Below are 12,896 nucleotides of genomic sequence, written 5' to 3' on the forward strand. Positions count from 1 at the left end.
ATTATTAATCAAATTTTTGGTACATACGTGTAGGTGCAACGTTTTATACTCAGATTACCGGTACTTGGGGCGATGTAGGCGGTTTGTAAAACAACGTAGAAATTAAATACTTGACTGAAAGCATCATTTGGCTGGGTAGGAGGCACGATGAGTAATGATACACACTTCCCTAAAATTGCTAGCCGAAGAGAGGGACACCAGAACATACTGGGCCACGTTCCCCTTCAGGTTTTGCGGATGATAGATATTGTGAATGACGCTGAGAGCGAACAGTAATTGTTACATCGCATGTCTGATCGCGAAAACTGTGGAACGGGGAAGTAGGAGAGAAGTGAATCGCCTAGGATTGATTTATTGCCGCTGAAGTGCATGTAAAACGCACTTCGACCACCTTTGTGTAACTCTCGCAAATAATGTGGGGTATCTGTCGCCATCATTTCATTACGTCTGTTCTTTATCATTTGATTACGATGCAACATTTTATATTATAGCTATGTTCCTATATTTTCTAGTATTTCAGGATTTTTTTCTGGATTAATTTATTTATTTTTTCTCTTTATAATATATCATCTTATTTCATATTCATGTAGCTATATCTAAATTGGAAACTTAAATTGTTGTAAGCATCTGGGCTAGATTTATTAAGATATAAGTACTACCTTTATTAATTCTCCTCGAAGTAACTAATTTTGATGGAACAAACTTTTTTATCTGTCGTTACTTTTAAAATTCTTAGAATCATCGGGACGTATATTTCCAACTATAATGCATTGTAATGGTAATTTAGATTCGTTTGGTTGCATTATTTTAGTCTAATTCTAATTCCAATTCACTTATACCTTCGAATTCTTTGAAGAAGGTGATGCATATAAATTTATTTTTTAACATTGTTTCGAATTTCAAACCGAGAAAATGAATAATTTCCTTAATTTGTGAGTATGTTACGACAAATTTAAGAAATTAATTCACCCGGATTGAACATCTAGATAAAAGATTTATTCAAAAGTCGTAAGCAGAGCATTTGAAACTGTACGTTTGTCATAGAGGAGGAATAAATTTCGTTAAAGCAACTCCGCGTGTGTGAAAACGTTATATTTTCATGAGAACGCTTCCATAATTGAACGACAGCGTCGCTCGACCCTTCAGTGTTTCGGAAATCGATGGACAGGTGTACAGGCGTGTCGTTTTATTCGTAAATGAGAAAGGGCCAGGAGTTTGATCGCAAGAGTAGAGAACAGGTCTCGTTAGTTACATTAAGGCGTACATGTGCACGTGATTGCGATACGATATATCTCGTCCATGCCGATAGTTAACGATAATTGGAAACATCCCTTGCGCATCGCCATATCGATTTTACCGGCACGATTGAGGAAATGGGCGTGGGAAGAATTAAGGACTAAAATTATCCTTTGGCCGTTTCTTGGCCCATTGTCATTCCCATCTCTTCGCCTAAGACTTTTCAGTAATTGCCAATTACGCTAACTGCGGATTACGGATGCCGGCTGGACTCGTGGAATTGAACAGTTCCATCGGTTGCGTGTATTAACACCGTGTACATTGTTAAAATCGGGCATTGGTAAATTGTAATACGGTAAATGATGATTGCGCGAACCTCGTTAAGATCGATACTTTTGGTAAACATCGAAACTCGTTTAAAAACTTAAAGCTGCACTTTTGCATGGGTTTTTCATCGTAAATCGTAAGGAATGATAAGTTCCTCCTGGTTTTAAAATTATTTTGCATTTTTTAATTCATTTTTGATGAAATTTATTTTTTGGTAAAATTCCTGATCTCTCCTATTCGGATACGAACGTAATTATTTATATTTATTTTTATCATATGGTTTTTATTATTAATGTCTATGAATACTAGAGATTAGTACAGGTATTTTAGTTTAATTCCCATGTTCTTCATTTATTAATGTAACATCTATATCTGACTAATTCGAAATTTCATATCAGTAGGAAGAATTGCTATCGATTAGGTCCAAAGATAGTTATCGAAAGCGTAGAACCATAATTTACGAAAATCCTTACTACATTCGCTATTTAAAATATCTAAACATTATAAATCGCTCGACATTAAGTTCCTGCAGTATTACTTAACGGAATGAACCAGTAATACGTATTTATTCCCCCCGTGAGTCGAACGAGGTAGCAAATTATGCAATATGCCTTACACTGCCACGAAAAAACCCGATAACCGCGATCGCTGGCATAATGAGACGAAATAGGTGGAAGTACGTAAAATAAGTGTTGGTTACCGTCAATTGAATCGAAAACCGTCCGATAAGCTGCCCTCTCGAGACACACGTGCGTGCGTATCAATACTTAATTTCCACGAAGCAAGGCAACTTGTTCGTCGCATGCGAGCATAACTTCTAAACAGCCCTGTAAAACTCCGTCGAAATCGCATTGCAACTGCTAATTCGTGGTAATTCCGCGGGAAAATAGGGACACGAGGCAGTTGTATCGTCATCGATTCGACGTCTAACTTTTCCAACGGAGAGAATGCCGGCTACCCTATATTCCATTAATTTTCCACCCTCCCGATAGACCGCATTTACGTATAAAAGTCTATTATCCTCGCTCCCGTTTCACCGTATCTTCCATTCCGTCTTGCACCGGTTCCTTAAGGACACCCGGACAAGCTACTTCCCTTTCTGAAACTCGTTCCGAGGGCATTTGTAAAAGGATTTAATAGGTACGCGAAAAGAGGTGACTTCGAAACGGCGGAGGATGGATACCGCAGGGGAATAGCGAGGTTAGATTAAACTCGTGTAGGAACGGCGCCTCCCGGGATGGCCGGGGCTTAAACAGTTTTAATCTATGCCTAGGAACCTCACGTGGAAACAAATCGCGGCCTTATCACCACCTGTGAGGTAGATAACAACTTTTCTCTCGCTCTCGCCTCACCCGTTTCTCTTTTATTCCTTGATTTTCCTCCCGCGTACCTCCTTGTCCCTCCGCACCCCTAACCGACCAGCCAACCCCTTTCTTTCCGTCTCATTTACTCTTCGCTCGCTCGCTTCGTCTCTCTCTCTCTCTCTCTCTCTCTCTCTCTCTCTCTCTACCCTCTCTTCGCTTCTATACATTCAACCCTTGATTCCGACTCTTTTCGTGTTTCTATTCTCTCTAGCCCGTTGGCACTCGCCATTCCTCTCCCGCCAGTCCTCCGGCTTTTCTCTCTTTCATTCTCTTTTTCCCTCTTTCTCCTCGATTCTATCTTTTGTTTCCGGCCTCCCTTGACCTCTCCCTTCCTGTTCCTCTCTGTCCTTGTCTCTCGGTTGCTCGCATGAACTACGAACGAACGACCATACGGCACAGCCGACGGATGCGCCGATTAAACTTTCGAAAACTGTTTGCATGAATAGCCAAGCGTTTCCCGCACATGTGCCGCTGCTGAGTACTGACAATTAACACGCTGAAAATAGAGAAACCGGCCCAGCGACAGGCTTCCTTTTCGCGATACATCCACACCACCCCCTCGGAACAGAAGGGGATGTATGCTAACTACGCGTAGGCGTAGGCTTCGTTCGCTGAAATGGGATTCTAGGCCGACCACGGTGCAACTGCAGTTTCGACGCTTCGCCAACAGTCGCAGGGCAACTTAAGGGTAGGGGAAGATTCTTGTATTTACGTGTTGGATTTTAGTATTTTTTTTCTTTATTTTTGTTTATTACTTGGTAATTCTTCCGGAGGTTTTTCGAATGTGTTAGCATTTTGAACAACTCGTGTTCATAGGAATCACTGATTTAGCTTGAATTTGGATTTATAGTTAGGTACAGGAATATGGTTGGTATATGTTTGTATCTTGGTATCTCTTGATAGATACTTCGTCGCATTTATTTAGTTATTTTATATTATATTTATAAGGTACAGTGAATATTCAAACGTCCAGTAAGCGGTTAAAGAAAGTGTAACGAAATTATTCATAAACTATATGTTTAATGCTCTCGGTACTGGTTAGTTTAATTGTGCCTAGTCATGCATACATAGTAATGAGCACGACTGAACACGCGACAAAATTTGTCATGAAATGTATATTGAATAAAGCAGTGACGATTAGGATTAATATTATAAATAGCTTGGTTGTTACGTATTAAATATAAAGAATTTTGAAAATTATTGAAAGTTATTCTATATCAGCTGCATTAATTAAAAATCGTGAATCGTAATTTCGCATTTTTACAAGGAAATCTCGACTTAAATGAAACTTTCTGCGATTGTATAATAAGTAGAGAAATGAAATATATATTTTCATTAATTACTCTAACGTGATTCAAGAAGAGACAATAGCTTTGAATAAAAATTGATCAATAACTATTACATTAGCTATAAAAATAAATATATTTGCTACAAAGTTTCATTCAAGCCGAATGCCTATATTTTCTAAAAATATGAAGTTCTAGTTCTTATTATTGCAGTGAAAGGAGAGCACATTTTCAGTAATACTGTTCCTGCAATTGACAATGTTGATTTTGATCATCTTACCCTTGCTCGATACATTTCCTTCCAACTTTTATCGCGCACTGAGTTCCGCTCATAATTCAACGTACACCAGGCATTCCTACTCTTCACCGAGCCATCTCCCTCATCTTGCTCGCCACCTTCGCGCCACAAATATCCATCACCTGCTTTTCTTACCTTTTGTATAGAAGTGTAATCACAGTTGCACCCACGAGTTCCCCTAACATCGCTCCAATCACGAGGACGCAATCACCATCGTTGTTCGTGGCGTGTAATACTCTGCATTCTGCAACGTAGCCCGTAAAACCTAGCTGCGTCGTACTGCTGTTGTAACAGACGACCGGAATGTTTCGCATGATCACTGACCACGAGAATATATTTTTTTTTTCCTACTTTTTTTTTACGATATTGGACGTTGTTCTGTTACGTACTCCTTCGAATGAGCCATAAAGTCGCATAGAAACTGAGGCCTTAATAAAACGGCGGCCCCATAGTTTCCCGCCAAACGTGATTTCCCTCCCTCCTCTGCACCCGGCCGAGAATATTGGCGAAAGTGATGGAAGAAAGAGCCGCAGAATACTCCTCTGCGTCCCTGAAAGGGCCAGAATAGGGACTCCTCTCGTAGGTAGAGACCGGTCGACAGTGGTTTCTCCAGCGTGGATTTCGTTGGCGCCAATCTGCTATGGAGAGACAGAGAAAAGGAAGAGGAGAATGAATTAACTGTTACCTACAAATTACGACACTGCTAGTTCGACGAATGAAATCTCGATGGAACGAGATGGGATGAGGGATGCAGCTTACACAACCAACGAGACGACCGGGGTGCTAGGGAAATGCAGTTAGAGGGATTCCTAGTGGAACGGTGGCTCGTTGATGAACGTTGGAAGCGACGTTTTTCTCGTGAGGAATTTATTGCGATTTCTTTATCGTTGTAGACGGTAGCAAGGGGATCTTGTCTTGTGGTTTATTCGTTTGACGAGACTCATATTTGTGGAGATGAAGTTTAATTTGTTACGGATGCTATTGTAGAGATTGAATGATCTTTCACTTCATCCCCAATATTAAAAAATCCATTAAGAATGAAATTTTCAAATTACTCTACCATCTCTTCCACCCCCAAAATGCCCAAAATCCAACCTACCTTAAATTCCCAGATTAAGTAAAATCTACCAAAAAACAGTAACCCCCCAACAGAGATCAACCACTATTTATCAAAAGCTGATAAATGGATCAGCACTCCTCGTCAACTTTCGTCCCACATAAGATCCAGCAAGGCATCCTACCTAACACTATGTACCCGCATCTCGATACAGCACAAATCCCTTAAACGCCACCGTTACCTTTATCCGTAGCCATAAAATGGAACACGAAGCGTGCCAGTCGCGACAGCGAACAGGACGATCCGATATCAACTAACAATCATACCGAACGCAAAACTCCTGCCGCGATAAGGGGCTGGTACCCCAGTCTTTCGGGTGGCAGCATGGAGGTTTTTGGCTGGTAGCGCGGTAGTCGGAAGTTAAAGGGGATATGACCGTGGAACGTAATGAATATATTTGCATATCGGGGCCGTTACCGAACCGTTACCGAACCGTTACCGGGTACAAGGTACACCGGAGTACAAGTCTGTCCGACTGCCAAATATGCATGCATCTCGCCCGGGGCCAAACCGTCCGCAACGCTTCAAACCGACCGCCATGCATATAACGCTCGGAAGAGAGAATTGTCGATTAGTTTGCAAACTAGGGACGTGCATTCCGTCGCGCGTGTATATGTCTGTCTATCCGCTGGAGCGTGGAATTTCGCGCTTAGCTCTGTCGTGCCGGCCGGCCTGGCCCTGCCGGTCAAGCGGCCACGGCCTATGTGGGTCACTAGACGCGTGCACGCGCTCGAATAAAACGCTTCCGATACGTATGCATAGGTAATGGAACGCGGGTTAGGTGCACCGGGGCCAGCTGCTTAGGAAAGGTTATTTTCGAATAGGGGTTCGAGCTTTGATACGCGAACGCGCAATGGCTGCAGCCGCGGCTGCTAGTGGTTTACACTCGCGTGTGCGCGCCGGTGTATGGCGGGCTTTGTTCGGGCGAATGTAGGATTTATGGAAATTACGGGGCCGATTATGTCGCGCGTTTAGCTAACGACGATGGGTGTTTTGCTGCCGTTCTTCGCTCAGCTACGTTCAGCCGTAGTTTTACTACTTACGGAGTCCTTAAATGTCATCGTTGCCCTAGTGCAGCTACTGAAATAGGTTTACTGGGGGGTTCCGTGGAAAGTTGAGAGTTATTTTAAGGGCACTTCGAGTATTAATGGACATTTATGTTTCGTGGGAGAGCGAAAGTGGGGTAGTTTAAGTTTCTTCCTATTTAGGACTAGTGATCGTGTGAAGAGAATGAATTAACTGTTACCTACAAATTACGACACTGCTAGTTCGACGAATGAAATCTCGATGGAACGAGATGGGATGAGGGATGCAGCTTACACAACCAACGAGACGACCGGGGTGCTAGGGAAATGCAGTTAGAGGGATTCCTAGTGGAACGGTGGCTCGTTGATGAACGTTGGAAGCGACGTTTTTCTCGTGAGGAATTTATTGCGATTCCTTTATCGTTGTAGACGGTAGCAAGGGGATCATGTCTTGTGGTTTATTCGTTTGACGAGACTCATATTTGTGGAGATGAAGTTTAATTTGTTACGGATGCTATTGTAGAGATTGAATGGTGGTAATGTTTATTGATAAATTAACGATGATTTGAAAATGCGCGAGCGACAATAAGGATATTGTAGAGTCACACAGTCTACTATGCTGGAGAGTACTTTGGCTAAAATTTTCGCTGATTGAGAACTGGAACTGACTTGATCTCAACTCTAATTGATCACTGACAGAATGCTAGGCTAGTGCTCGAATAAATGCTTCACTGACTATCTTAACAACTCTCAACTCTCGAATTCTAAGTCTAAAAACTATCTTTATCTTCCGGAACGGGCCCTTTTAAGCTCGTCTGGGAGGCAAGGGAGGAGAAAACTCCCCCTACGCCAAGGTCAGGGGTGAAGGAGGCGACCGTGTTCGCGTGGTGAATGTTTAAACAATTTGGATCCTTATGCCTATCGTCTTAAGGGTGATTTATTGACCCTTGCTAAGGTCCACCCAAGTGATTAGGTGACAAGTGTTCACGAGTCAAGTGACGCTGGCAATAAAGACATATAACAGTACCCCATTTAACTTGGGACGTGAGGTCCTAGGGCCCCAACAGTGGAGAATATGCGATACTGCACCATCATAGAAATGCATGAAGGGTGACTTTATTCATAATTATTCGATACTCTGTAGAGAAGATAGAGAATAGTTTGGAATATAATATAATCATAATTTTGTAGACATAGGTCTGATGGTGAGTATTTCATAAACATCCTTTGAGCTGTTTACAGATCAAATTGATTAATTCCTTTCTCCAAATCATAAAAATTTTAATTAGTACGTTTTAAGATTGATTCTTCACGAATGCTCTTGAAACTGATTACAGGAATTATTCCAGTTCGTTAATCTTTAGTAGTATAGTAATACATTGACAGATTAATAATCTGATTCTCTGGAGCCATATCACGCGAAATTGTCAAAATTCCTTCCTCCCTAAAGTAATATTGTCTACCAAAGGCTAGAATTTAATTACATCGATATATAATACCCTAGGAAAATATAACACGCCATTATTAAAACACGCTTAACTTCATCAGGACCGCTCTGAATTACTAAGGATTCCATGAAAATATTATTACACCGTGCAATATTCCCCTCTGTTTCTCACTTTTAATTCACTCCTTTGAACCGGAAAAATGTACTCCCCGAAGCATTGTGGAGCATATCTACCGCATGGAACACAATGCAACACTCGAGAAAAAGCGAAAGACCCTCCAATTGATAATTAAAAATGCTTCTGCCTTTGGAAGCGATTCTTAATGAACGCCTCTTCTCACCTCCGATCCGTTCTTCAAACGTTCCAATCTCGAGCCGTTCCCTTTCTCCGTTTGCTTACTCTTTCATAAACAGCTTATTAAAGAGGATCCGGCAATAAAGAAGCCAACTGACGCTTCGATAACCCCCGTTGGTCCCCGAGCAGCCCCATCCCAGCCTCGGCCGATACCTCCGTATCGGCGTATCCTGGCCGAGGGCACGGCAACTTATTCACGCGGCGAGCTAGCCGGATTAGCCAATAAATCGAGGCCGAAAGAGGAAATTCATTAACCCACAACGATAAATAACCGGGCACGCTGCCACGAATGGTTCTCGCGAAACAATAGTTATAGTATATTTATGCAAAGTTTCCAGGTGCACAGGTGGACCTGAGAGGGTGTGAGCAGGGTAGAAGGGTGAGTCTGGGGCAACCGAGGACGTCGGACGGGGTGGAAAGGTAGAATGGGTGCCATTGTGTTTCCATCGTGCTATTATAAAGCTCAGCCTCTTCCTTGGGGTATACGGTGCATCGTGGTGGACCCTTCCTCTCTTCTGCGATTCTTCTTCTTTCTCTCTTTTCTGTATTTCTCTTCCTTTCCATCTTTTTCTACTCTGCGTCTTTTCTGCTTTCTCTCCTTGTCGATTCTCTCTTTATTTTACATTCTCTCTCCATTTTGTATTTTTCCTACTTTCTCTCTCCCTCTATTATATGCCTTTTTTGCTCTCTTTCTCTCTCTCTGTTTTGTCTTCTTTTCTGCTTTCTTTCTTTGTCTGTTCCGTGTTTATTTTGCATTCTCTCTCTGTTTTGTATTTTTCTACTATCTCCCTCTATCTGTTCCGTGTATATTTTGCTTTCTCTCTCTATTTTATTTTTCCTATTTCACGTTCCTTCCACTTTCTCTATCTATTTTGTATTTTTCCTACTTTCTCCTTCTCTTTCTCTTTCTCTAGCACACTGATCTTTCGTTTCATTCTCTCTTTCTTTGTCTTCGACATCTGCATGGCCGTCTTATTACGTGAAGGGTTGTGCGTACGTAAAATGACGCAGAATTGAAATAGAAGAGGAAAAGAGTGTACGAGGAGCGAGGACGAGTTGATTCGTGGAGAAAGAAGGACAGGACGAAGTCTCGATGAAGTTAGAAAGGGAAGAAAAGGACGGTTAATCGAACGACAATGAGTTGTGGACCGATTCCACTTACGGTGGACGGTGAAACGAGTTTTGAGGGGTTGTGTTTGCGTAAAAATATCGGGCATACGCTTTATCGCCAACCGGAAGATTTAAAGCGTAACGAATCGATTTCCCTGGAAAAATGTTTCCCGTGAAATATGCTTCCACGCGAAAAGGAGGGTTCAAGCGATATCATATTTGAGACGCGTTTAAAGCAATAACATTCGTTACAGGTTCAATTCAACTTGTTTCTCCTATTGAAGGATTATTAACTTCATTAATGGGTCATTGATTAATCGTAATTGGCTAGCAGAAATTAGCTTATCGAGAAATTAGATGTATGAACATATATCCAGAGAAGAATAAGGAATTTTTATTAATATTTTTATTTCATCGAGGAATTCTCATTTACGTAGACAAACATGACAAGTTTATTTTATTCATTTCCTGACTTGGCTAAAATAGGTTATTTCTGTATAACAGTCTTGAAATTTATTCTGACTCCCTAGGTAGTTTAAGTATTAACTGTTTTCACTCGAAGATTTTTTTCTAGAAAAATTTAATTATTCGAAGCTTTTCTTAGATTTTTCTCAGCTCGATGACACCATTTCTGCTAGAATAAAATCGGAAAACCACACATACTTCGTTTCAATATTTCGCATGTTACTTCTAATCTAATTATTGTCTCATGTTCGTTGCTTAAACTTCAAGGCATTGAAACAAACCGTGACTGAGTATGATCTCCCGAGTACAAAGTGTTAACATACCAACACTCGGACACCCTTATCACAGAAACGTTCAAATCAACCCCATAATCACCAAACTAAAAACATCTCCACCCAGACTTTAACAAAATAAACGTCTCTCTTCAAAAATCATACCCAGCTCCCCAACATCATAAACTCTATTTATCGATACTCTCGAACAACGCCAGTAACGCTTCATTTCACGGTTCAAGAACGTAACCAGGCTTGCATAACCAGACAGCAGTCGATCGTTAAAATAATAAACGGATCCAGCATCATAAATGCATTCCGCGTTTCACTGCCAAGAGGTATGAATAATTTACGCGATCCCGACGCAGAAAGAAGCTCGAGCGAACAAAGATGGCGCGAGTTGGCCAGGGAACTAGTCGAGGGTGCAGGGTCCACGATGGAGTAGTGAAGCGACAACGAGGTTGTACGGTAGGACGATTTCATTCGCGAGCAAAATGGTGTCCGGCGGGGAGAAACTCCAAAGTGTTCGTGCAAGAACCTCACCGATCCGCAGTGTCAAGTTTCCAAATTTCCGGCCGTTACAAGGTATACCGGCAGACAAGTACGCCAGCAGTGCAAAGAGGGGAACTGCGAGTCAAGAGCAAAAGGGGCAAGTTTCTGTTTGACTCCAGGCTCTCCGCACTCTCCGTTTCTCCTTTCTTCGCCATTGTACCGACCTCTCTCCTTTTCTCCTTTTCCACCAACCCCTGTCTCGCCTCTGCTCGCGTTATCTTGCTCTCTATATGCACATCGATCATACCCTCCTCGTCCTTCCTGCCTTTCTTGTTCCCCCGACTTACGTTCCTACGGCTGCCGCATCCGCCCGCGATTCCAGCAAGGGTGTTAACGGTCTATCTCGACTTGGACCTACGGGAAATTAGTCGAAACTCCCCTGGGACAGCCGGTGGCTCGGGGAGGATCTCTTCTGCACACAACCACTGCCGTACAACCGGCCGAGATCGGGATGGATCCTACCTGCTTCGCGGGGACCAAGTTCTACGGATGTAACGAAGCTGCGAGTCGTGTGGAAATTTTGCGGATATTTTAGGAGGAATTCTGGAAGGGGGATGAAGACTACGGTTTGGAAATTTTGTCGAGTTATTAGGGATGCGCGATGGTAGCTGAGACTGGGTTAAGTTAGTGATTTGTTGCGATGTGGGTATGATGAGATAAAATTGTTTTTGGTGGAGTAGAAAGGATTGAATCGTTAGAGGGATTTTGCAGTTTTATTATGGTGTTTTCTTTTAATTTGTAATGTATTTGAAGCTTGGAACTTTGTATTGTGGACACTTCAAAATGGAAATGGAGGCACATATGTATGTGGAAGATTAATTGTTTGTACTGTAAGAATTTATTTATAAATATTTAGCACTCGGTGTGGTATATTTTTATAAATAAACTTTGCTGTGACTATGAGAAAGAAATATGTGTTCTATTTTTGCCAATTTTCTGATTTGTATTGCAGTGATAATAATATCTTTTTATTTAATAATAAATATTCTCTTTGTTTAATTTATTTATCTTTTAATTATAGTTAGGATTATACTGTTCGTCATTAATGGTAGGTTCCATGCAGAATTATTGATGAAACAAAATTTCATATTTATGTAACATCGTAATGCACAATAGTAAAAATTTGTAAAAATTATTTTAATAAAATTAAAGAAAATTGTCTATTGTTATTCATGATCTTCTGATATAGCGATTTCTCAGATTAAGTTTATTTATTGATTGTATTATTCTTGTAGTTGGATGTATTTATTTATTTATTTGGTATATTTAGAATTTCATCCACGATTATTGTTAGGTTTCATACAAAAGTTACTGACACTGTGCAGGATTTTGTGCTCCTGCGAGATCACAACGGTAAGAATATTTTTTAGGTAGTAAAAGTTTACAGGGATTGTTTGCAAGAATTACATGCAAGTATACGTTGGCACGCATAATCCTCTGATCTAATGCTTCTTCAGGTTTACTTTATTTTCCGTAAGTCTCTTAATACTTATGAACGGAGGCGTGCGTTAAATCACGTTTTAATCCTTGTATACCTTCCACACTTCTAAATTAAACTACTGTGCTCGTGAACTTTATGAATATTTTCAAAAAATAGTTTCCTCAAGATCCACTTTACGTTAGACAGCTATTCCACACCTGCGGAAATAACTATTAATTGTTATACTTATATTAAACTTTGCATAATTCCCAAACAATCCATTTAATCCTTGGAACAACTACCAAAATTGTCCATGTCGTTCTGTTCATAAAAATTTGAATACTGAAATATTATTTTCAAAATTCTAAACTTAAATCAGACAATATTGATATATATATCTAACCAATAGAAAATATACCAAATATTTATTTATCCTGATATTAAAATCCTTTTCCAGAAAACTGTAGTAGATTGATAGATAGATAAATCTTTATTGTTTTCCTATTGGATTACAAGGGTTCCGTCTCTCCTTATCCTCCATACATATTGCTTATTTTATATAAAATATATAACTACTATAACAACAATACAATATTAACGATATAACAGCCTATGCTACAAC

Source organism: Eufriesea mexicana, unplaced genomic scaffold, assembly GCF_001483705.2.
Source record: "Eufriesea mexicana isolate 0111107269 unplaced genomic scaffold, ASM148370v2 scaffold4744748351, whole genome shotgun sequence".
NCBI lineage: Eukaryota > Metazoa > Arthropoda > Insecta > Hymenoptera > Apidae > Eufriesea > Eufriesea mexicana.